At 41.5% G+C, this 27,359-nt stretch overlaps 1 protein-coding gene across 1 annotated transcript in view; it reads left to right on the top strand.

Moving 5' to 3' along the window:
• The first annotated feature begins 253 nt into the window (after positions 1-253).
• The window catches only part of LOC110499121 (TANK-binding kinase 1-binding protein 1), a 113,515-nt gene continuing 86,409 nt past the window's right edge, over positions 254-27,359 (top strand). The window contains exon 1 of the mRNA XM_021576042.2: positions 254-987. The gene's annotated coding sequence lies outside the window, so the exon portion shown is untranslated. The remainder of the gene's footprint in view (positions 988-27,359) is intronic.

Genomic DNA, 27,359 nt, shown 5'->3' with positions numbered 1-27,359 from the left:
ATCCGAGACTGCCTCCAATCCTGAGTTGCGTAGCGGTCTAAGGCACTGCATCTCAGTGCAAGAAGCATCCCTGTCCCTGGTTCGATTCCAGGCTGTATCACATCCTGCCATGATTGGGAGTCCCATAGGGCGGCACACAATTGGCCCAGCGTCGCCCGGTTTTGGCCAGGATAGGGCGTCATTGTAAATAAGATATTGTTCTTAACTGACTTGCCTAGCTAAATAAAGGTTACAATCTGTAGAATGTTCCTTAAGGTATCTAGTATTAGTGTACCAAGTTTGATACTTGTATCATAAAGTCGAACGATCTCAGCATACGCTGGACTACATGTGCTGCTGCTGCGTGTTGGAGCCATATGAAGCTCCTATTGCCGCGACAAGAATCCACCCCAATCGAGAACAAAGTGTTTGATTTCCAGATAGAGCAGCAGTTACCGAACTGCGGAAGGAGAGAACAGAAGAACACTGGCTACTATCAACGGACATTGGGACTCGCCGCAACCTTGCGCTTTTTTGGGTGTACTGCCCCTCTTGAGCAATGGCATCTCTTGATCGATCATAGAGATGTGTGAGGATGGGGTCGCCTTTTTTATTACCATGTATTATCAGTAGATTAGATGTATCATACAGTGATACTAGAGTATTCCATAGCCTCTGATGTGAGTGCATGGAGACACATAGGCAGACAAGGTTGGGAATGTGAAAGAAGCAGCGCTCTCCGTGTATACGCGTGATCCTACAGATTGCACAGAAAAAAACACAATATTTCCCATGCATGTTTTTTGTTAGTAGACTTCGTAACTCATGGATCAAATATTGATTAATCATCAGCTGCTAATGAACACACCATAAATTAGCAGTGTTCTTGAACAAAGCTGATGCATCTTAAAGGAGACGCGCGTGCTTTGACAACATCACCACCTCAAATGGATGGAGTTATCGTCTGATCCTGGCCACAGAAATCGCCCAACTTCAAGCGCCACGTAGGTGAGGGATGCTCATACAATATTTTGAATAGATTATCAAATAATTTGCTCTAGGCAAATTTAGATTACATAAACTAAAAGGTATAGCTTGCAATTCAATTGTCAAAACCGTGCAGGTTTATTTAACCGTAGACCTCTCATTTAGGTGGCTAGACTAATTACAATTCTATACCAATAAATACAGGAAGATAGTGTTTTATTGATCATTTGTACACTGTTGAAAGGAATGCACCTTTAGGCTATGTGGACAGCAGTATAGGCATGGGGCGTCTGTTTGTTGTATCTTGTTGTAGATCGACTTTCGTTCTCCAGTTATGTCAGAAGTGTTTGGTAGGCTGTAGAACAACCATAATATAATGACGTGCAACTAACAACAGACGGTGTGATCTTGGAATGAAATCAGTCGAATGGAAAACCACGGTAGCAAAATCTGGAACTTAAAGAGGAATGTGACATGACACAAGGTGTAATTGGATAGATAAGGACGTTGATTCTGAGGTGAGCTAAAGGCATTTTTAATCATGGATAGGCCTTAAGTCCTAATAGTGCATGTAATACCGGCATATACTGTACAATTTATCTAAAGACGAAATACAATTGCAGTCTCTTACAGGGATGATGCATGATGTTCTGTTATTTCTGGTGTCAGTCATTGAGGAAGCCTGTATGAAGTGCCTAGCTTGATAACAAATTCAATTAAAGTACTGTAGGCACTAGAGATTTAGAGGAATCAGAGGTTGCCTTGAGAGGATTAAAGGATTTATTGTCCAGTAGACTGTTGTGGAGTGGACTGGAGAATGGGCTGCAGTGTCTCTACAGTTGCAATTGGTGCTGAAATACTTACATTATCGTATGAATTGACAGGTTTAAATAGGACTTTTGGTTTCAGAAGAGAGAGAAAAGGTTTGTGGAGTTTATCTCAACTGTAGATTGATTGTGTTTTAGGTTGTGGTTTGGGGCTCTCTGACAGCCAGGGGCCTTGTGAATTAGTAGTCATGTAAAGCACATGGGAATGACAGACTTCCTGCCAGACTTACAGAACATGTGCTTTAAACGCAGAATTTAAGTAGGCAAAAAAATACAGTGCTGTGATGGAAACATTTGCCTAATTCCCACATTTCAGAAATATCAAAAATAGCTCTGTCAAAACCAAAGGCATTTTACTTAAATGATGTCTCTATCTAACTGATCTTCTACCCTGGTGGAGAGTTGTGTAAGATCTCCCACAGATCTCCATCAGAGAGATGGAAAAATACATCTTTGATCCAAGCTTACTAGCTGAAGGGCATGCATCTCATCTTATGCTTTTAAACTGGCCTCGGAATTCACTATGTCAATAATACTTAGTCCATGCAGTCAGTGGCTCAACAGTGAACGACTAAAAGCTCATTCAATTAGCCTGTTAATAAGAATCTGATAACCACTGAGAGGAGGGAGGTGGTACTGTAGAATGACCCCCACCACTCCAACCACCACCACCTAGCCTGTTTCCCTGCAGGCCCTTGTGATCAATGGTGTTGTGGGCCAGAGCCTGACTTGATTACTGTGCACTTCATTTGCAGCGCGGCTCTCCGCTGCTCCCGCCAGGGCCTGTCTGTCTGTGTGCAGGGGCTCATTTAAGTGACTGAATCACTGTGTATGTTAGCCTACCCGCTAATCGCCAATCACATACAGTGGCAAGACAAAGTATCTGAACCCTTTGCAAATACCTGTATTTCTGCATAAATTGTTCATAACATTTGATCTGATCTTCATCTAGGTCACAACAATAGACAAACAGTCTGCATAAACTAATAACATGTCTTTATTGAACACACTGTGTAAACATTCACAGTGCAGGGTGGGAAAAGTATATTAATCCTTGGATTTAATAACTGGTTGACCCTCTTTTGGCAGCAATAACCTCAACCAAACATTTTCTGTAGTTGCGGATCAGACCTACACAACGGTCAGGAATTTTGGACCATTCCTCTTTACAAAACTGTTGCAGTTCAGCAATATTCTTGGGATGTCTGGTGTGAACTGCTCTCTTGAGGTCATGCCACAGCATCTCAATCGGGTTGAGATCAGGACTCTTACTGGGCCACTCCAGAAGGCGTATTTTCTTCTGTTGAAGCCATTCTGTTGTTGATTTACTTCTGTGTTTTGGGTTATTGTCCTGTTGCATCACCCAACTTCTGTTGAGCTTCAATTGGCAGACAGATAGCCTTACATTCCCCTGCAAAAATGTCTTGATAAACTTGGGAATTCACTTTTCCGTCGACGATAGCAAGATGTCCAGGCTCTGAGGCAGCAAAGCAACCCCAAACCATGATGCTCCCTCCACCATACTTTACAGTTGGGATGATGTTTTGATGTTGGTGTGCTGAGCTTTTTTTCTCCACACATAGTGTTGTGTGTTCCTTCCAAACAACTCAACTGTAGTTTTATCTGTCCACAGAATATTTTGCCAGTCGCGCTGTGGAACATCCAGGTGCACTTTTGCAAACTTCAGACGGTCAGCAATGTTTTATTGGACAGCAGTGGCTTCTTTCGTGGTGTCCTCCCATGAACACCATTCTTGTTCAGTGTTTTTACGTATCGTAGACTCGTCAACAGAGATGTTAGCATGTTCCAGAGACTTCTGTAAGTCTTTAGCTGACATTCTAGGATTCTTCTTAAACTCTTTGAGCATTCTGCGCTGTGCTCTTGCAGTCATCTTTGCAGGACCGCCATTCCTAGGGAGAGTAGCAACAGTGCTGAACTTTTTCCATTTCTAGACATTTTGTCTTACCGTGGATTGATGGACATCAAGGCTTTTAGAGATACTTTTGTAACCCTTTCCAGCTTTATGAAGGTCAAGGAGTTCACATAGTTTTTCCAACCTACACTTGAAATGTTTAAATTATTTATTCAATATAGACAAGAAAAATACAATAATTTGTGTGTTATTAGTTAGCACGCTATGTTTGTCTATTGTTGGGACTTAGATGAAGATCAGATCAAATTTGATGACATATTTATGCAGAAATCCTGGTAATTCCAAAGGGTTCACATACTTTTTCTTGCCACTGTAACTACTGCAGACTCTCATGGGGCTGTTGTGTTTCGCTTTGTTTTCTCAGTTAACCATGCTTATCTTTTCTCACCCTTAAATTGGCTTGTGGGAGCATCTCGGCTTGTTTCTGATGTCTTGTGTAAAGTGTTGTGTTTAAGCTGTAATTATGAGTGCAGAACTGTATTATCGTTGTTATTATTGGTGTATCATGAATGACGCATACTGTGGAGATGATGTACCTGTTAGTATGTCTATTTTGAGGCTTAATTGCTTCCTTTAAGGGAAACAAAGCACAATCATACTCTAAAGCAGAAGACCAACAAGGAATCCATAGGGAGCCTTGGTGAGAAGGATACACCTCCAAACCACTGACAACCATGGGGACATTTACCAGTTACCTCATCATGTGTGCAAGTGATATGGCCATTTGCTGGTCCAGACCCATGTTGCCCAACAGAGGTCCCATAGTACACAAATCTCTCCAGTTTCTGGCTAAAGTAGCAGTCTGTCCTGACTGGCTTTTAATGGGTCCCCCATAATCAGAGGCCTTACCAATCAAGCAGCTGATTGCTTCAGTCGATTAATTAAGACCGTTTGCGCTACATTGTGCAGTGTGACCTTCACCAAGTGTCCTTACTCTCCAGCGGTAACAAAGGGCTGATGCACATGGATTAAAGAGAGTGAGCAATTTGGCACCACACAGCAAGGAGTGCTGAATAGAAGTGTTTTACTCCGAAAGGTAGCCCGCTGAGGGTGAGTAACACATTGAATTAGCCGGTTTAAGCATGACTCGTCGTTAAACTTCGCATTTCTAGCTCAATTGGAATCTAATTGGTCTGGAAATTGCAGCTTCTCTTCCCTGTCACCGGAGTCAACTCTTTCCCTTAGATTGCCTATAAAGTTTGAATTCTATGAGGGCCGGTGTGGGTGCAGACTTTTGTACCAGTCAGTCAGTAACACACCTGATTCTAACAATCTAGCAACTAGTTTTCAATCAATACTTTAGAATTGGAACACCCAATACCAGGAGGAGGCAGTCTTACCCGAAATATGCTTGGTGCAAAGTAGGTGCAGGCTTTTATTTCATCTTTTCAATCAAAACTTTGATTATTAGAGGTGTCACCTATTGGCTGCCCAACACTGCCCTAAACCCATATTGCAGTGAGATGAGATCAACCTCTGCAAAGCCTACCACCATAGAGTAGATCTGAGTGATGTGTCTTTAATACACCCAATACCTGCAAGACTGCCTAGCACGCGAGCATATTGAGGCCATTCATCTCACTCCATGGCCTCATCACCATAGACCTGAATTGTCTCTACCTCTGGGCTCTCTGCTTAACTGTACATGTGTAATGCCTTCATAAGCACGGCTGACTACCAACCAAGAAACGTCACTAATGTGACTCACAGCATAGCCTGCCCATGTATATAAAACGAATTCCATGTCTCTCCAACATATGTCTTACTCATTTCTGCCTCGCCCATTCAACAATGATGCTGCTATACATTTATGTAAGCCACTCACACTCTTTCAAATTTAGCTGATGATGAGGGAGGAGGGTGAGCAGGAACCCTGCTACATGATATAATATTGATGGTCTGCTTTTAAGGGTCGCAAGGGGTGATTGAGAGAGAGAGAGAGAGAGAGTGACTGCAGTTGTGGCACTGATCTATTCCTTCTTCCTTCAAAAGTAGTGCATAACAATACACCTAGCAAATCTGTGAAGGTGCTTGGACACTTTCTACACGCCTTTTCCTCTCCGTGTTTCCAACTTCAACCCGAGGTGACCCAGTATCAATGGTTTATAACTTCTGTCGAGTTGTGTGGGAAGGAGGAACATTCTCTCTCATTCAGTTGCTCTCCGATGAATATTGGGTTAACGAGGGTTATTGTCGTTGCTAGCTCCTCCACAGAGCTTTACCAACTACCAGAGACAGTGGATGCTCTGTTTCTCTTACTAACTGTTAGTAATTAACCATTAAGACAAACACCAGAATCCAGTTGACCATAAGAGATCCTCAGGCATAACCACTGGGGGAAATTGAAACGCAATGACGCCTTTTGAAGTGTGACCGATAATAGTGTTTGTTGGATGATTACACAACAGTGTTGCTGGGTGCTTGACTTAATATGAGCACAATAAAATACCAGTCGGTGTCCAGCCCGAATGTTGTTTCCCAAGAGCACAATAATTTCCAACCAACTAGCACACTTCATGCCATGGGTGTTTGTGCTACTATGCTTTTCACTGCAACACATAGACGTTAGCTCGAGGTATCCTGTTTCTATTGCAAAGCTTTCACAATGCTTTGCTTGATATGAGTGTAACAAATATCTGCCAATGTCCAGCCAATTTGTTTCCCCAAGAGCATGCTGTCAATTTAGGATTACCCCGTGCTGGAAAAAAACGCATACTCCAGCATAGACTGTTGTTTTCGCTGGTGACCAGCCTTTGTTGTGTTTTCGCTGGTGACCAGCCTTTGTTGTGTTTTCGCTGCTGATGAGCCTTCATTGTGTTTTCACTAACGACCAGCCATCATTGTGTTTTTGCTGGTGACCAGGCTACGCTGTGTTTTGGAGACTGGTCACAGACATACCAGAATTGTTGGTCACCCGCAAAACCAGCATCAAGTGATTTGATTTGAAGTAACATTATGCTGGCTTGCAAAGTGATGTCTAATTACTATTGGAATCCAGCCTGAGTGGGGATATTCAACAATTGGAAATTTTATTCACCCACAATCTGCATTCAGAATGATTGCCAGGGTTAGAAAGATGAATAAATAGCTACCTAAACCATCTAAACTGGAACAACCATTTCAGTAACGAGTGCAATAAATTCAACTAACAGATTGGATTACTTTAGAAACATTTACGTTATTTATTTTTGTGTAACATAAAATAAATGAATTGAGTACCTTCAGAAAGTATTCACACCCCTTGACTTTTTCCAAAATGTTTTGTGTTACATGGATTCAATTGAGATTTTTTTTGTTACTGGCCTACACACAATACTCCATAATGTAAAAGTGGAGTTATTCTGTTTTTTTTTTTTGTTTGTTTTACAAATGAATTAAAAATGAAAAGAAAAGTTGAAATGTCTTCAGTCAATAAGTATTCAACCCCTTTGTAATTGCAAGCCTTTATGTTCAGGAGTAAACATTTGCTTAACAAGTCACATAATAAGTTTCATGGACTCACTGTGTGCAATAATAGAGTTTAACATGATTTTTCAATTACTACCTCATTTCTGTACCCCAGACACTGTAAGGTGACTCAGCCGAGCAGTGAATTTCAAACACAGATTCAACCATAAAGACCAGGGAGGTTTTCCAATGCCCTACATTGTAGTTACTCCACAAGTGTTGGGGGTAACACATTACAAAGGAATGTTTTGAGGGAGTGTGCAATTGGCACGCTGACTGCAGGAATGTCCACCAGAGCTGTTGCCAGAGAATTGATAGTTCATTTCTCTACCGTAAGCCGCCTCGTTTTAGAGAGTTTGGCAGTATGTCCAAACGGCCTCACAACCGCAGACCACATGTAACCTCGCCAGCCCAGGATCTCCATATGCGGTTTCTTCACATGCGGGAACGTATGAGACCAGTCACCTGGACAGCTGTTGAAACTGTGTGTTTGTACACAGCCTTTGTAGTTCTGCTGAACCAGTCAGGGATTTTCACCATGAGTACTAAGTAGGCAAGCCATTCTAAGGTAGTGTGCGCCCTCTATAGGACATAACAATGCCCAACACACGCAAGGCATTTCCAGAGGGTTTTCTGTTTTTGGTAACGCAAAAGTAATGTAACGAACAAAATAGTTATTTTCCACAGTAATGTAACGATTTACTTTTAATTGTAATAACGTTGTAACCTAACGAGTTACTTCCCAACACAGCTCCACAATACTAACCTAATTGACAGAATGAAAAGAAGGAAGCCTGTACAGAATAAAAAATATTCAAAAACATGCATCCTGTTTGCAACAAGGCACTAAACTAATATTTAAAAAAATATGGCAAAGCAATTAACTTTTTGTCCTGAATACAAAGTGTTTTGTTTGGGGCAAATCCAATACAACACATTACTAAGTACCCCACTCAATATTTTCAAGAATAGCAGTGATTGCATCATGTCGTGGGTATGCTTGTAATTGTTAAGGGCTGGGGAGTTTTTCAGGATAAAGAAATAAACAGAATGGAGCTAAGCACAGGCTAAGTCCTATATTCAGTCTGTCTTCCACCAGACACTGGGAGTTGAATTCACCTTACAGCAGGACAATAACCTAAAACACAAGGCCAAATCTGCACTGGAATTGCTTACCAAGAAGATAGGGAATGTTCCAGAGTGGCCGAGTTACAGTTTTTACATAAATCTACTTGAAGACCTGAAAAGGGTTGTCTAGCAATGATCAACAACCAAATTGACAGAGTTTGAAGAATATTGAAAATAGTAATGGGCAAATGTTTCCAGGTGTGGAAAGCTCTTAGAGAATAACCCAGAAAGACTCACAGCTGTAAGGTGCTTCTATAAAGTATTGACTCAGGGGTGTGAATACTTATGTGAATTAGATATTTCTGTATTTCATTTTTTTAAACAAATTTTCACTTTGCCATTATGGGGTATTGTGTGTAGACGGGAGAGGGAAAACTATTTAGAATTTGGAATACAGGCTGTAACACAACAATGTGGAATAAGGTATGAATACCTTCTCAAGGCACTGTTACATGTATGTACATGTACGTATGCATGCAAAAACACAGATATTGAAACAAATAATTATACAAAATCAAACTGCAGACCAGCTAGACCAGGGGTTCTCAAAGTAGGGGTCTGTGGATGTACTGCTGGGGTCCACGGCTAGATCAACAAAAAGTGTTTTATTCAAAAAAAAATATATTTTTAATCAATATTACTAACAACAACAGATGAAACACATTTTGGCCAAGAGTTTATACGTTTATACGGTGTAATACAGTACAATACAATGTAATAATATTAAAGGTTATATATGTCATATTTCTGCATTGTAATTTCAGAAAATGTTATTAATATATCTACAGAATCAGATCACGCCTCCATTATTTGCCTCCCTTGCTATAGGCAGAAACTCAAACAGTAAGAACCCATGTAAGGACTGTGCAACGTTGGTCTGACCAGTTGTAATCTATGCTTCAAAATTGTTTTGATCACGTGGACTTGGATATGTTCCGGGTTGCGTCTGAGAATAACATTGACGGATATACTGACACTATAACTGAGTTCATCATGAAGTTCACTGGGGATATCGTTCCCACTGTTACGATTAAAACCTATCCAAACCAAAAATCGTGAATAGATGGCAGCATTCGCTCAAGACTGAAATCGCAAACCACCGCATTTAACCACGGCAAAGTAACTGAAAATATGGTCAAGTACAAACAGTCCAGTTATACCTTCTGTAAGGCAATCAAACAGGCAGAACGTCAGTACAGAGACAAAGTGTAGTCGCAATTCAACGGCTTAGACACGAGATGTATGTGGCAGGGACACCAGACAATCACAGATTATAAAAGAAAAACCAGCGACGTCGTGGACACTCAAGTCTTACTCACGGACAAGCTAAACACCTTCGCAAAGCTTCGAGGAAAACACAGTGCCTCCAACGAGGGCCACCACTGCTCACGAGGATGGTGAGCTCTCATTATCCGGGGCTGACGTGAGTAAGACATTTAAGTGTGATAACCCTCGCAAGGCTGCCGACTCAATGACATCCCCAGCTGTGTCCTCAGAGAATGTGCAGATCATCTGGCTGGAGCATTTATGGACAAATTATATCTTTCCCTATCCCAGTCTGTTGTCCCCACTTGCTTCAAGATGTCCACCATTGTTCCTGTACCCCAGCAAGTGAAGGTACTGTAACTGAACTAAATGACTATCACCACATGGCACCCACTTCTGTCATCATGAAGTGCTTTGAGAGGCTAGTTAAGGATCATATCACCTCCACCTTACACAACACCTTAAACCCACTGCAATTTGCATACCGCCCCAATAGATCCACGGATGATGCAATCGCCATCGCACTGCACACTTCCCTATCCCATCTGGACAAGAAGAATACCTATGCAAGAATGATGTTCATTGACTACAGCTCAGCCTTCAACACTATTGTACCCTCCAAGCTTATCATTAAGCTTGGGACCCTGGGTCTGAAACTCGCTCTGTGCAACTGGGTCCTGGACCTCCTGACGGTCCGCCCCCCAGGTGGTGAAGGTTGGCAAGAACACCTCCGCTACGCTGATCCTCAACACAGGGGCCCCACAAGGGTGCGTGCTCAGCCCCCTCATGTACTCCCTGTTCACCCATGACTGCATGGCCACGCATGTCTCCAACTCAATCATCAAGTTTGCAGACGACACAACAGTGGTGGGCCTGATTAACAACGATAACAAAATAGCCAACAGGGAGGAGATGAGGGCCCTGGCGGAGTGGTGCCAAGAAAATAACCTCTCCCTCAATGTTCTTCAGCATATACATCACTGACAATCTGAAATGCTCCATCCACACAGACAGTGTGGTGAAGAAAGCGCAACAGTGCCTCTTCAACCTCAGGAGTCTGAAGAAATTGGACTTGGCCCCTGTTCACCCCTCTATTATCTAGAAGGCGAGGTTAGTACAGGTTCATCAAAGCTGACACAGGGAGTCTGAAAATCAGCTTCTATCTCAAGGTCATCTGAGTGTTAAATAGTTGCCACTAGCCGGCTTCCACCCAGTACCCTGCACTGAACTGTAGTCACTGTCATTAGACGGCTACCACCCAGTACTCAACCCTCCACCTTAGAGGCTGCTGCCCTATATACATAGTCAGGGAACACTGGTTACTTTAATAATGTTCACAAACTGTTTTACTGACTTCATATGTACAGTGCCTTCGGAAAGTATTCAGACCCCCACATTTTGTTACGTTACAGCCTTATTCTAAAAATGTTTAATTTGTTTTTTCCCCCCCTCAATCTACACACAGTACCCATAATGACAAAGCAAACACAGGTTTTGGAATTTTTAGCTAATTGATAACAAATAAACTGAAATATCACATTTACATAAGTATTCAGACCCTTAACTCAGTATTTGTTGAAGCACCTTTTCAGCGATACCAACATTGAGTATTCTTGGATATGACGCTACAAGCTTGGTACACCTGTATTTGGGAAGTTTCTCCCATTCTTCTCTGCAGATCCCATCCAACCTGACAGAGCTTGAAAGGGAGTGCTGCTGCACAGCTATTTTCAGGTCTCTCCAGAGATGTTCGATTGGGTTCAAGTCCAGGTTCTGGTTGGGCCACTCAAGGACATTCAGAGACTTATCCCAAAGCCACTCCTGCGTTGTCTTGGCTGTGTGCTTAACATTGTCCTGTTGGAAGGTGACCATTCGCCCCAGTCTGAGGTCCTGAGCTCTCTGGAGCAGGTTTTCATTCATCTGTGCTTTGATCCGTTCATCTATGCCTCGATTCTGACTAGTCTCCCAGTCCCTGCCGCTGAAAAACATCCCCACAGCATGATGCAGCCACCACTATCCTTCACCGTAGGGATGGTGCCAGGTTTTCTCCAGACATGACATTTTGGCATTCAGGCCACAGAGTTAACCTTTGTTGCATCATACCAGAGAATCTTGTTTCTCATGGTCTGAGAGTCTTTGCCTTTTGGCAAACTCCAAGCAGTCTGTCATGTGCCTTTTTCTGAGGAGTGGCTTCCGTCTGGCCACTCTACTATAAAGACCTGATTGGTGGAGTGCCTCAGAGATCGTTGTCCTTCTGGAAGGTTCTCCCATCTCCACAGAAGAACTCTAGAGCTCTGTCAGAGTGACCATCGAGTTCTTGGTCTCCTCCCTGACCAAGGCTCTTCTCCCCTGATTTCTAAGTTTGGCTCGGCGGCCAGCTCTAGCAAGAGTTTTGGTGGTTTCAAACTTCTTCCGTTTAAGAATGATGGAGGTCACTGTGTTATTGGTGATCTTCAATGCTGCAGAAATGGTTTGGTACCATTCCCCAGATCTGTGCTTCGACACAATCCTGTCTCAGAGCTCTACGGACAATTCCTTCGACCTCGTGGTTTGGTTTTTCCTCTGACAGGTTTGTGCCTTTCCAAATCATGTCCAATCGATTGAATTTACCACAGGTGGACTCCAATCAAGTTGTAGAAACATCTCAACAATGATCAATAGAAACAGGATGCATCTGAGCTCAATTTCGATTCTCATAGCAAAGGGTCTGAATACTTACGTAAATAAGGTATTTCAGTTGTTTTTTTTTTTTTTTTAATTTGCAAAAATTTCATAACCTGTTTTCACTTTGTCATTATGGGGTATTGTGTGTAGTTTGCTGAGAATTATAATTATTGTTATCCATTTTAGAATAAGGCTGTATCGTAACAAAATGTGGAAAAAGTCAAGGGGTCTGAATACTTTCCGAAAGCATTGTATATACTGAATTCCAGTCTGCCTATCCTATTTAACTTTTGCTCTACATACACTATTATATCCTATGTATTCTACATATATACAACATATTTTGTCCATATACTGTCCATAATGTCAATACATCCCATCATATACAAATATACACTACCGGTCAAAAGTTTTAGAACACCTACTCATTCAAGGGTTTTTCTTATTTTTGCTATTTTTTACATTGTAGAATAATAGTTTTGATGTCTTCACTATGAAATAACAGATATGGAATCATGTAGTAACCAAAAAAGTGTTAAACAAATCAAAATATATTGTATATTTGATATTCTTCAAAGAGCCACCCTTTGCCTTGATGACAGCTTTGCACACTCTTGTCATCTCTCAACCAGCTTCACCTGGAATGCTTTTCCAATAGTCTTGAAGGAGTTCCCACATATGCTGAGCACTTGTTGGCTGCTTTTCCTTCACTCTGCAATCCGACTCATCTCAAACCATCTCAATTGGGTTGAGGTCGGGGGATTGTGGAGGTCAGTAAAATAGCCCTTACACAACATGGAGGTGTGTTGGGTCATTGTTCTGTTGAAAAACAAATGTCCCACTAGTCCCAAACCAGATGGGATGGCGAATCGCTGCAGAATGTTGTGGTAGCCATGCTGTTTAAGTGTGCCATGAATTCTAAATACAGTGCCTTGCGAAAGTATTCGGCCCCCTTGAACTTTGCGACCTTTTGCCACATTTCAGGCTTCAAACATAAAGATAAAAAACGGTATTTTTTGTGAAGAATCAACAACAAGTGGGACACAATCATGAAGTGGAACGACATTTATTGGATATTTCAAACTTTTTTAACAAATCAAAAACTGAAAAATTGGGCGTGCAAAATCATCCGTTCATCCACACCACATCTCACAAAGATGTGGCGGTTGATACCAAAAATCTCCGATTTGCACTCCAGACCAAAGCACAAATTTCCACCGGTCTAATGTCCATTGCTCATGTTTCTTGGCCCAAGCAAGTCTCTTCTTTTTATTTGTGTCCTTTAGTAGTGGTTTCTTTGCAGCAATTCAACCATGAAGGTCTGATTCACACAGTCTCCTCTGAACAGTTGATGTTGAGCTGTGTCAGTTTACGTAACTATGTGAAGCATTTATTTGGGCTGCAATTTCTGAGGCTGGTAACTCTAATGAACGTATCCTCTGCAGCAGAGGTAACTCTGGGTCTTCCATTCCTGTGGTGGTCCTCATGAGAACCAGTTTCATCATAGCGCTTGATGGTTTTTGCGACTGCAATTGAATAAACTTACAAAGTTCTTGAAATGTTCTGTATTCACTGACCTTCTTGTCTAAAAGTGAAGATGGACTGTTGTTTCTCTTCGCTTCTTTAAGCTGTTCTTGCCATAATATGAACTTGGTCTTTTACCAAATATCTTCTGTATACCCCCCTACCTTGTCACAACACAACTGATTGGCTCAAATGCATTAAGAAGGAAAGATATTACACAAATTCACTTTTAAGAAGGCACACCTGTTAATGAAATGCATTCCAGGTAAACCTCATGAAGCTGGTTGATAGAAGGCAAAGAGTGTGCAAAGCTGTCATCAAGGCAAAGGGTGGCTATTTGAAGAATTTGTTTAACACTTTTTTGAATACTACATGATTCCATATGTGTTATTTAATAGTTTTGATGTCTTCCATATTATTCTACAATGTAGAAAATAGTACTTTTGATCGGTAGTGTATTTATACTATGAACTCCAACATTGTTCGTCCTAATACTTCTATATTTTTAATTCCATTCTTTAACTTTTTAGATTTGTATTTGTTGTTGGCGTTCTAATTCATCCCAAAGGTGTTCGATGGGGTTGAGGTCAGGGCTTTGTGCAGGCCACTCAAGTTCTTCCACACCGATCTCGAAAAACCATTTCTGTATGAACTTTGCCTTGTGAACAGGGGCACTGTCATGCTGAGACAGGAAAGGGCCCCCAGACTGTTTCCACAAAGTTGGCAGCACAGAATCGTCTAGAATATAATTGTATGCTGTAGCGTTAAGATTTCCCTTCACTGGAACTAAGGGGCCTATCCCGCACCGCTCCGGCGCTCCATGTCCATTCCAACCACTCTGCTAAAATCAGCTCCACGCTCACAGGGAAAAAAAACTGCCGTTCCAAGTTCGCTCCATTCATTAAAATCACAACCAACACCCATCTATTTTTGTGACGACTTGGACCTACCGTTTGGTTTTGAAGCATTGAAACCAAACCATTTGGATTTGAATAAATATGAGATGAATGTAAGAAGTACACATCATTTCAAATAGGCTACTTGTAATGTTAAACAGCATTATAGACACTCTAAATAGGTCAGGAGCCAGACAGGGAAGCTAAAAAAAACTAAAATGAATTATTTTGGCTATATTATTTCAAGGTTATAGCCTACAAATAAATACATTGTGAAGCATTTGCGAGTGCGACACAATAGGCAGTTAGGGACATAAAGCGCTCAACATTTAAACAACACTTTATTATATATGCAAATTCTAGACTATAATGGTTTAATATATCGGCTTTGACTTACTTAGAATTAAATATTAATTAAACTAAAAATTACTTAGTGCCTTTGAATACATTTTTTTAAATACATTTTTAGAAACATGAGTTTGGCCAGTTTGTGGTTTCAGGCTCATGCGATGGTGCCTGGAGAGCAGGCCAGCAGCTGAGAATATTCTCTACACACTTTCAGAGCCACTAAGGACGCTAAAGACCCCTTTGGCCACTCTTGCCAGGCTGGGCAGAGATGCAGAGTTGTTAAAAAAAAAAAAAATCTATAGGTAGGCCTAAATGTTTATAGGCAAAATAACTCAATCAAAATGGAAAGCTCCTTGAACATGGGAATATGCCAGGCCTATTGGGCCAAAATCAATGATGCCCTATTGTAGTTTATGTTTATTTGTGCCAACCGTCAGTGGAAGTGTTTTAACACTGTGACATGAAATAACTGCACTGTTAAGAAGTTACTGTGCATTTCACAGTAACTTTATGGAAGTTAGTTGCCTGGAAGTTGCTGTGAATTTTGTGTCACTTGTCAACCAGCTGTCAATAAGTTATGGTACAATTCACAGTCTCTTAATAGCCAGTAACTGCTAGTAACTCACTGGCAACTTAAGTTTCAGAAAGTTATTGTAAAATGCACAGTAACATACTTGCAACTAGCTGCAGTAGCTCACTGTACCTTCAAATACCCTTTCTACAAGAAAGCTTATGACATTAGGTGGCAACTGTTAAGCTTTATTTGTGGTGAGCACACTTGGGACCCAGCCTCACCTGGCCTCAACATCTATATTGGCAGCAAAATTACCTTCCTGCCACATCATCAGGTCAGTGAGTGTGACAGAGATCAGCCACAGTAAGTTATGTTGAAGTTTACAATAACTACTTGCAGCAAGTTTTCTGGACCTCACTAGTGTTACTCCCATTTACTAACTGCTATTACGTTACTGGACAATGCACAGTAACCTCTTAACAGTGCAGTGCTTGGTCATTCCAAGCTCTTACAAAGATTGTAAAACTGGCATTGGACAAATTAGGTGTTTAACCTTCATCAAGATAAGGATAAAACCACTTAAACTGGTACAACACTTCCGCTAACGGTTGGCACAAATGTAACATATTGTTGTCCATGTCCCCAAATATGCTAATGAGCCCCTGCCAGCACATTGCCCCCACCTACATTTCAAAGTGTAGTGAAAGTAAGGTAAACAACAAGTCATTTTACAACAATAACAATTCAATTGTAAAAAAAAAACAGAATTTTTACTGCAACAGTAACCAGTAATTTACTGTCAAATGATTGTGTGTACCATAAGCACATCTGAAGTATCCTATAAGTATAACTGTAGAACCTGTCATTTGTTCGACCTGGAACCAGAGGGTTCTTCATAAGAAGGCTCTAAATGGAGATCAAAAGGGTTCCCCTACCTACAGGGACAAATAAAAGGGTTCTATGTGGCACCTAAAAGGGTTCCTCCATAGGGACAAACGAGCAAATGTCTATTGGTTCTAATCTTTTAACAATCTTTATCACACCCACAAATCAAGGGGTGTAGTGGGAAATTCAGGTTGCTGGCAACCAAGAAGTTGTGTGTACAAATCCCACATGAGGTTGACTCCAGCATGCTCAATTGCAGTTCATTCTTTTTTTTAATGATTCAATGTCTGTGTTTTGCAATTCCATTGATTGATTGATTGATTAATACATTATTTTTCTCATGCTTCACAAAGATAAATAACATAAATGTTTCTAAACGCACCCATTACTGAAATGGATATTCCCATTTACATTGATTAGGTACTCTCATTTATTCATAATTCTAGCCCTGATTGTCATTCTGAAAGCAGATTATGGGAAACCACTCTGGCTGGATTCCAATAGGAATTAAACATCACTTTGCAAGCTAGGATAATGTGAATTGATGCTAGTTTTGCTTTAGTTTATGCTGGTCACCAGTGTCTAAAACAAAAGGAAGGCTGGTCACCAACAAAAAACACAATGAAGCCTGGTCACCAGGAAAAACAACAACAAAGGCTGGTCACCAGTGAAATCACAGCGAAAGCCGATCACCGGTGAAAACTCAACGAAGGCTTGTCACCAGCGAAAACATAACAAATGCTGGTTTACTAGCAGCAAGACCATGCTGTTCAGACCAGCTTGGCCAGCTAGACCAGGGTTTTCCCAAACTCCATCCTGGCCCAACCCCAACATTTTGACCAGGATCCGACTAGCAATGATCAGCATTTTAGCCCACCGCTCTCTATATATCCCTACTTCTGTTTTTCTCCTTCTACTCTATTCCCTCCCTCCTTCCCTCTCTTTCATCTTCTCTCTATTACAAAACATATCATAGCCTGTGTGGAGACAAAGGCGGTGACCCCAGCGGGCCAATATTCTGCCAGCAAAGATAAAGGGTACCCAGCTAGCAATCAGGAATTGGCTCAGAAGCGGCCCTCTTCCTGGGTGCTGGAACTGATTTGAATCGGCCTGGAATTGGGTGTCGGGCTCGTCCCGGAATCAAGTGAATGACTGCCCAGAATCGGCCCGTTTCCGTCTACCGGAATTCAGCCGACTTTGCCGGCATCTTCCCAGAATCACCCCAGAAGCGGCCCGATGCAAATTTTTAAATAAATGTATAAAAAATTACCCGATGTAGTCATTTTAAATATGACTTTTATGCATTGTATACAAACAAAAATACCCTTCCACAAAAAAAAAATTATGTCGGTGGAAACACCTGGTGATCGTGTCAGCGTGCATGGGCCTGGCCCGCCACGGGAGTCGATACAGCGCGATGGGACAAGGACATCCCTGCTGGCCAAACCCTCCCCTAACTCGGCCGATGCTGGGCCAATTGTGCGTCGCCTCATGCATGTCCCGAACCAGCATTTGTAACAACGCAGTTTGCACAATGATGCAGTGTCGTAGACCGCTGCGCCACTCAGGAGGCTCCATCCACAAAGTTTTTAATGCTTATCAATTGCCTTAAAGAAAGTATAAAAACAGTAAAATACTACACAGGACACTTAAAGAATTAAATTTAAATGTTAATTGTATTTTTTGGTCACAGAAACAATGAGAAAAATAAATAATGAAATTTTAATTACATAAAGCAGCCCGTGCCAGAGAGTAGCCTCAATCAGCCCGAGCCCTAAGTAATACATTTGGGCCAGATAACTCACACCGAAGTCTGCCCGAGCTCAATCCCCGCATTCTAGCCATAAGTAATACTGCCAAAGGCGGCCACATGTCGGGCCACATGACATCGGCCGAGTCTGACTCTCAGCCGAGTGCCCCGACTCTCAGAATGAATCGGCCCAGATCCACTGTGCTAGCTGGGTAGGGCCTGCCACGGGCAGCCGCCCTGACAAAGTGCTCCTCCATCAGAGCGCTTGCTTCAGATGAGTCTCTGTTATGACTTATTCATTCTGGAAGGGAGTGGCTTCACCTTTCCTTCATTCTCTGTTTTGCTACTCTTAATAAGAACCAACTCTACTGCTTGTCCAAGCTGTTTTGGTAACTGCATACAGGCTACTTCCCTAATATCTCCATTCTATTTTGTGGATATCTTTCTGGAACCTACTTTCATACAGGGGGCAAGGGCTTGTCTTGGAAGCACGCTTTCCACTGTGCTAAATATGAATCAAATTAGTTGAAAGCTAGAGCAAGGTGTTGGAATAATTAAAAAATAGTATTTCCACATAGTATAACCGCTACAGAGATGATGCTAGCTAGCATTAGAACTGGCTAGCATGTATCTAGAGGTTCTTTGTTGTGTAACAGAGCAATAGGTGTACTGCTATGTAGGAACTTGTCATTTGGTCGAAACTAACATTAGTTTACAAAATTATTGTTTGCTCTGTGTATTTGGTGTGTTGTTTGGTGTGCTAGTTGGCTTGCTAGCAATGTTTTGAGGTAAACGGGCTAGGTCCCTGTGCAATCAAGAGGGGATGGGGAGAAAATTAGATGTGCAGTTGCTTCAATCAGGGTGTTGCAGTACCCAGAAGAGATGACATCAAACTGCTACAGTGATAAAAAGGTGAGATCGCTCAGATTCTCTCTTAAATAGATAGTTAGATGTCAATGTCAAACCAATGCAATGATAGACATTTAATGGCTTGGTCTGACCTGCTTTTCCTGACAATGTCCATCTGATATAGCTAGCTAGTTGTCGTTGTTGTTCTAGTGCAATGTCCATTAAATGTTTAAGCCACGCCACGACATCATGATCATGTAGTCATGCATCTGCAGACCTGCAGACCAGATCTGCTAGCTAGAACAACATCAACTAGCTAGCTATAATATCAGATAGACATTTTCTAGGAAAAACATGGACAGAGCTAGCTATCTGTAGTAAAACAAATTGAAACCACCACATACACATTTGTATCTGCGTACTGTATTGCTATCTGTCTCTAGTTGTACAAATCATCGGCATGAAGAATACTGAATTCTGTTGAATTGTCAAGTGGACTGAATTCTCATTCAAATAATGTTGTGGCTCTCTTTTAGATCTGCCAAGCACAACTCTGCCTCTGCCTCTGCTAGCCACACAACCACTGCCTCAGAGTAGTTGGGTAAGCTCTTTCCGAGATGTCCCTGTCATTGAACGTGGCCACAGTGTCTCGCAACCCTCCGGTCTCAGTCCCCAGTAATTATTCTGTGTCGGGGGGCTAGGATCAGCTTGTCTTATCTGGACCCTATGAAGATTTAGGATCAGTTTAGCCTTTTAGATCATAATAAATTAAATTATATTGACTGGAGGGACCTGACCCTAGATCAGCAAAATCTTTAAACATGTCTAGACTTTGAGGGTGCCGTGGTTGCCAATTTTTCCTTTGAGATATTCACTGTCCCACCCTCCCCGACCCCTTTTATCTCCCTTCTTCTCAGGATCTTGTTTGCTTCCTGGTTAACCTGATCCTGTGGGTGGAGGGCTTCTTGGCAGCCATCTTGGATTTGTAGTATGGCATCTCCGTGCCCCTCACCTCCGTGCCCTTTGCCTACTTCAGCTTCAAGAAGCCTGTGAGCGTCACATATCAATCATACTGTCTGTATGAATAACTCGTTCAGGTCATCTTACATCCTGTGCATTTACCCCCGTGTTTGCAACCTCTTTCACACTGACATAACAATCAAATAAAACATGGCACGCTAACAAGGGTCTAACAATGCCTTGACGAGTTTCTTTGCTACTCTCTATGCTCCAGGTGATTGAGCAGCCAGTGCGAACTAAGAAGATCACTCAACAGATCCATGAACATTCCTTCTTCACCAAGCCCATGCCTGGAATCATCATGGGGGGCATCCACCCCTTCGGCTGCATCTTCATCCAGCTCTTCTGGGTTCCTGTTCCTGGTGTTCATCATTTTCCTCATCACCTGGTCCAGGGCCACCATCCTGCTACTTCCACTTGTGTGAAGAGGTAGGTGGAGCCATGGATCTGGTTATCACAATAATGGCATACTGTGCTCTCTCTCTTTGCATGTAAATGCATTGTGTAATATTTGTAAAAATGAATTTCCAACATTTCCAGTTGACCAGATTACGTGTGCCGTTATGTTAAGATACCAAGTGTGAAGTCTTTGTGTCAACAGTAAATCTATTTCAGTTTAGAAAACATTCTTTATCGTGCAAATGTTTCTTTCTCATATCACTCAATTTATCTCTGCTCATCGATCCACGCACTTAGACCTCACTAGTGTCAAAAATGAGTATTGAGCCTAACCTAAAGAGTGTGTTGTGTTTTGTATAGAACTCCCTGGTGGTTGCATTCTTTCCTGACCAGTCTCTTCATGGCAGTCTACCTGTTTGTCTACGACGTGCACTACTTCTTCACCAAGCTGCAGATCATTAGTGTGGCCATTACCATCCTCTACTTCACCATGATCATGGTGCTCAAATTATTCCTCTTCACAAGGGAGTCGACGACAGAGCCACACTATGGAAGGCTAGACTCTGTAAAAAGTTTTTTGTAGAGGAGCTCAAACAAATGGGGTATCTCCTGATTTTCACTTTAACAAACACAGTGCTGGAGCTTCTGACAGGATTTGGCCGATGAATCGGCTGTTTCCCGCCACCTTTCGCAATAGGAATTCTATCCGCCTTTAATAAATGGAAATTGGTGGTGCTGTGATAGCAAGCCGAGCCAGTTGAAAATATTGATGCCAGGGATATTTTTGATGTCTGTGTGCTCCTGAAGTACCTTGGCCCTGTGTGCTTTTTCATTCGTTTTGTGTTTTTATTCATTTATTTCTGCTACCCTCCTACCTGAGCGGCATGAGGCCTGTGTGGCATCTCATTGTTAACATTATCCCAGTGTTGAGATGAAACACCTGTGTGTTGCAAAGCCACATGCTCTCTATGTCCTATCTGCTCTACCATGATGTTTTAATGGGCTGATGTGGCTAAAACTAACACAGAGAACCATTGTAAATGTATTTTCTCATCTTTTATGACATTATGTTTACCACTTCAATGCCCTTACATCTGTAGTTTGAAACATACTTGTTTCACTTTATTACATATTCAACAAGAAACATATGACACCACACTTTAGGATGTCTGTGATGATTCTTGCCATCCAGTTATGTTTGTCAGCTATCTCTCCTGGTCAATTAAGTTTTATACGTTTTGGTTTTCAGCACTCAAGTCCACTTTACATCCATACGTAATACAAATCTGTGATTGACGAGTGCTAATTTCACTCAACTTTTAAAAAAGAGGAGACATTTACAGATCAGTGTCTAGCCCAAAATGAATGAGACTGTTTCAGCATGTACAAAGTAACAATACATACATCATCTTAGCAAACATTTAAATTGGCAACATAAAATAATCCAAAGTGTCTCGTGACTGAACATATATTTAAGAAACATTTACAAACAATACTTTATACTATAGACCTGCTAAATTACAATAAAAGAACGAAGAAAAAAAACGTTTTACAAGACGCAACAATTGTTCATGAAGCAAATATTGGATGACTTGGTGAAGGGCTGGTGAAGAAGATGTCGGTTTTTCTTCCCCCCCTCATCCGTGGTGCTCGTTCAACATAGCATTAGGAGAGTCCTGTGAACATCAACAGTCATGAACATGTCATTCTGAAAAGCACTTTGCAACTTTTGAAAAGCAACTTTGACAGATTGGTATAATGTGAAATCTGATGGGCGACAGCATCACCCCATGTTTAAAGATTTTTTCAGTCAAGCATGTTGCCATGATGTGTAGAATATGTTATTGACAAAGGGGAATATTAATCACATGTCAGGTCCCATTAGGCAATATAATTAGATTAATCCATGATCTAAAAGTAAAAATTGATCCTAGATCGGCACTCCTACCCTAAGACGCTTAGTAAATATGGGTCCAGATAAGACAAGTTGACCCTAGCCCTCAGCACATAAAGCTATTGCAAAAAGAATTACTGCGGACTGAGACGGGGGGGGTTGGGAGACACTGTGGCCCTGTCCAATGTCACCCCGGGACAGGGCGAGCCAGGAAGAAGCTTACCCAACTACTCTGAGACAGTGGTTGTGTGGCTGGCAGAGGCAGAGTTGTGCTTAGCAGATCTAAAAGAGAGCCACAACGTTATTTGAATGAGAATTCAGTCCACTTGATAATTCAAACAGAATTCAGTATTCTTCATGCTGATGATTTGTACAACTTGAGACAAGTGGCAATAGAGTACAAATAGATTAAAACATAATACGGAATGAAAAACAAATACAGATGATGTGTATGTGGTGGTTTCAAATAGTACAATTACTACAGATAGCAAGGTCTAGCCATGCTTTTCCTGAACATGTTAATCTGATATTATAGCTAGCTAGTTGATGTTGTTTTAGCTAGCTCACCCAAAGCAGGCTACATGATCATGATGTTGTGGCTGTTACATTTAACGGACACTAGAACAACAACAACAACTATATGAGATAGACATTTTCAGGAAAATCAGATCCTAAAGCAAGCCAATAAAATGTATATAATTGCATTGGTTTGACATTGGCATCTAGCTAGCTCATCTCGCCTGGGCACTGCAGCAGCCAGATGAAGCAACTGCAGATGAAGCAACTGCATCTAATCTTCTTCCTCATCCCTCTTGTCTTGATTCTAGAGGGAGCTAGCCTGTTTTCCTCAAAATATTATTAACAAGCTAGCTAACATCAGCCAACTTGAGCAGAGCTCTCAGCTTGCTAACTAGCAAAGCCAACCAACTTCATGACTCCCCTGTGAATATACGAAGATCAGGTTTACAATGGATCAATTTCTACCAGACCCCTCTCACACGCAGATGGGAGGAGGGATTGATGAGGGGGTTTTGTGACACCTCACGCCCAGTCCTAAATTGTATGTAGCATAGGACTTTACTTTTTAGTGTTGGTGATTGGAATTCTCTTTGTTACAGAGACTTTTTGCCACCCAAAATCTCGAACTTCCAAAAGTGAAAAATTGAACAATATTCCTTACATCCGAATGTGGGGAATGATGAGAGATGGTCTATGAAAAACAAATTTCTATTTTCTGATGTCATTAAAAATGGTATTTAATGTTATAACGAAAATATTGTAACTTGAACAGTGTTCATACTGTATGTCAGGTTTTCATCCTTTACGTTGTGAGGAAATATCAATGATGATTTTTGTTAAGATATGAATGTGATTTTAGTTTTCTATGATGATACTTTTGATGATATGATGATAGTTTTGATGATACTTTGCCCCAGTAAGTAACCACGCCAGAGGGAGCTCAGAGAGCATGTCAGCATGATGGAAACTCCCCCTTTTTTACCAGTGTATCAAGGATGAGTTGAAAATGAACATATCAGACCAGAAGGACTCAAGAGGCAGCTTAGGTCTACATTGGTTACAACCCTGAAAATCAACCCGAGGTGAAGACGACAAAGTAGCCTCTCTAACAATCGATGTTATGGCTGAGTAGCTAGTCTGTTAAGGACCTGTTTCCAACCTATTAAGTTTCTAGTCAATAACCTATACCATGTGTATCCTGTGTTATCATTAAGTTAGTTAGTAAATAAATAATTAAATCAATTTGTGTGGTACGGATTGATAAGTAAAGCTGGGTTTTGTGCAGATGCAAGGAGTTTTTTATTTGTTTATTTATCCATTATTTTACCAGGTAAGTTGACTGAGAACACGTTCTCATTTGCAGCAACGACCTGGGGAATAGTTACAGGGGAGAGGAGGGGGATGAATGAGCCAATTGTAAACTATGCGACGTGTGACGTTCAGAATAATTACACTGATATGAGGTAATGATTAATAAATTACTGTTACCGAGAGTTTCATTTGGGAGATGGTAAATCGTTAAACAACTTCTTCCATGGTGCCCCAAATCCTAATGAGTTAATTGTTACATGATTAATTTAATAGAGTAACAATTAAACCTAGTTAGTTGATTCGATACATAATAGTCTTCAGTCACGTCACGACACCAAACCTATGTGGACACCTACTCGTCCAAAGTCTCATTCCAAAATCATGGGCATTAATATGGAGTTGCTTCCCCTTTTGATTCAATAACAGCCTCCACTCTTCTGGGAAGGCTTTCCACTACATGTTGAAACATTGCTGCGGGGACTTGCTTCCATTCAGCCACAAGAGCATTAGTGAGGTCGGGCACTGATGTCGGGCGATTAGGCCTGGCTTGCAATCGGTCTTCCAATTCATCCCAAAGGTGTTTGATACGGAAACCCATTTCACAAAGCTCCCGACGAACTGTTCTTACACTGACGTTGCTTCCAGAGGCAGTTTGGAACTTGGTAGTGATTGTTACAACTGAGGACAGACGATTTTTACGCGTTAAGCGCTTCAGCACCCGGCAGTCCCATTCTGTGAGCTTGTGTTGCCTCCCATGTCGTGGCTGAGCCGTTGTTGTTCCTAGATATTTCCACTTCACAATAACTTACAGTTAAATGGGGCAGCTTTAGCAGGGCAGAAATTTGATGAACTGACTTGATGGAAAGGTGGCATCCTATGACGGTGCCACGTTGAAAGTCACTGAGCTCTTCAGTAAGACCATTTTACTGACAATGTTTGTCTATGTGTGCTCGATTTCATACACCTGTAAGCAGCCAAATCCCCTAATTTGAAGGAGTGTCCACATACTTTTGCATATTAATTTGAACAAATTTGATCCATATTTAGCACAGTAGAAAGCGTACTTCCAGACTGAACCCTATAAAACGTGAAAGCATGTTAAAGTTTGACAACACCTAACCCGATTGGTCAGAAGATAAAGCCCTGTTCACCAGAGCTCGTGTTTTTATGTGCTGCCTGCTTACTGAATTTGTTTTACAACTGCAAAACGTTTGACACAGGTTCATCGCCAAATTAGTGCCAAAACTCTTAGTGCACACATTTGACATCTGCAAGTGTAGTTTTGATTCACAGAAGATTCACCAGTCACAAGTTTAGTAAATGAGTTGCATCCATTGTCAAAGGTAGTTGCATGCTTGTAAATCTTATTGAATTTATTCACATATCAACTTACCTGTTTGCAAGTGTTTTTGCATTTATTCACACATCATGTTATACACTTGTAAGTACAAAACTCAGTATAATGGTGCAACTCATATTTTACATGAGCAAATCATACTTGACATGCTTGTATAATTAAGTCATGAATCTACCTCCATATAGAGAACACCTGGTTCAATCTGTGACTGACTGGCAGAGAGTGATGCAAATGAACTGTGGGACGGACCTCTCTCTTTGCCCAGTCAAGGCACTGAGCCCGTCCATGCAGGCGTAATGTAATATAATCGAGAGAGAGAGAGAGAGCAGAGGAGTGTGTGTAATAGAGGTAGGGGGAAATTGATAGAGAGCAGTTGTGGGTGTGTGTTGTATGAGAGAGAGAGAGAGAGAAATAGTGTGGGAGATAGAGAGTGTGAGGGAGTATGTGTTGTGAGAGAGAGTTTGCTTTAGGCCCTTATTCACGTTGGGGATTCACAGTGTTCTTTTTGTATCTCTGAAAAACCAGGTTACCCACTTGCCTGTCACTTGGTGCTGTGCTGGACTGCCTAAATTCCCCCAGGTGGCCCTAAAAATAGTTGTCAGAATGCCCCTCCAGCTGCGTTCAGCTGGAAAACCTCTTTCCTTCTATGGATGGATTCAACGGAGCAACTTAGCCTTCAACTTAGCCTTCAGTGGACTCTTCAACGTTAGCAGTGCTGTGACAGCTATTGTGAACAGTCCTAATACTAATGCCACCAAAGCATCAGAGCACTGCATATGGAATAATCCATGAGGAAGGGGAAAATAGTCCGACAGTTTAACAACACAGCGATACATTTCAAAGAACAAGAAACGGTCTCTCTCTAAATGAGGCTCAACTAATACTCCGGTCATTGAATCAACTCAGAGAAGCCAAACAGTATTTAAATCTGTGAGGAAATCATATGTGGTTGTAACAGGGCCCATACATTTCTTATAAATATCTTCCAAAAAAGGCTTGCTGAGGAGACAGTCGTGTGCTAGCTGCTAAGATGTTCTGCTGGTGTCTGGAGAGAAAACAGAGATTAAGAGGAACCTAGTGGTTAGAGCGTTGGGCCAGCAACTGAAAGGTTGCTAGAACGACTGATTGTGCTTACGTGAAAGAAACTCATATATTTAGGTGATTATGCTGTTTCCCTAAATACTCGTCCAGAGGGTTATACAACAAAGCAAGTTAGATCTACTCAGTTTTCTAAAGCTAGCTAGCTTCAGTTAGCTTCCCAATTCCAGCTCAGGCTTCATCCGTATTACGACGGTGGATATTGCTTGCCTGCCTGCTGCTAACTCTAGCAGGTTTGTGACTGTGCGTGCATGTCTCACATAGCTAGTCGAACGCCGAACTCTTCATTGAGACAACCGTGAAACAGAGAAAATTATCTTGGTAATTCAGCCGGCTATCGTGTGAAGTGACATCTTTATCGTATAACTTTGGTTCGCTTTGGTTTGGTCATCAATGCATAAGCATCTTTTTCCCACTCCTATCAATACAATTATTTTATTAACTCATAAAAAAGTTTTACTGTGGGTGAAGTTTCAAATGCATTTGTCATTACTAAATATTTGAACATAAAAAATGTAACACACGCTTTTGATTTATAAAATGTTTATTCAGTTGTCTTCCCCAAATGAAGTAGATGATTTGTGAGTGGGAGGGAATTTGATTTCATTGGTCCCCGACTCAGACACTCAGATCTTGAGTTTAGCTCAGAGTTAACCAGAGTTACCTTGCTAACTCCTCAAACTACATTTGTAGTATCGGGCTCAGGACCTGCTTTGTGATTTTACTCTTAAAGGGACAATTTGTGACTGAGCTCCTCAAATCGG

This window comes from Oncorhynchus mykiss, chromosome 20 (genome assembly GCF_013265735.2).
Source record: "Oncorhynchus mykiss isolate Arlee chromosome 20, USDA_OmykA_1.1, whole genome shotgun sequence".
Classification (NCBI taxonomy): Eukaryota; Metazoa; Chordata; class Actinopteri; order Salmoniformes; family Salmonidae; genus Oncorhynchus; species Oncorhynchus mykiss.
This window is presented reverse-complemented; position numbering and strand designations above follow the sequence as displayed.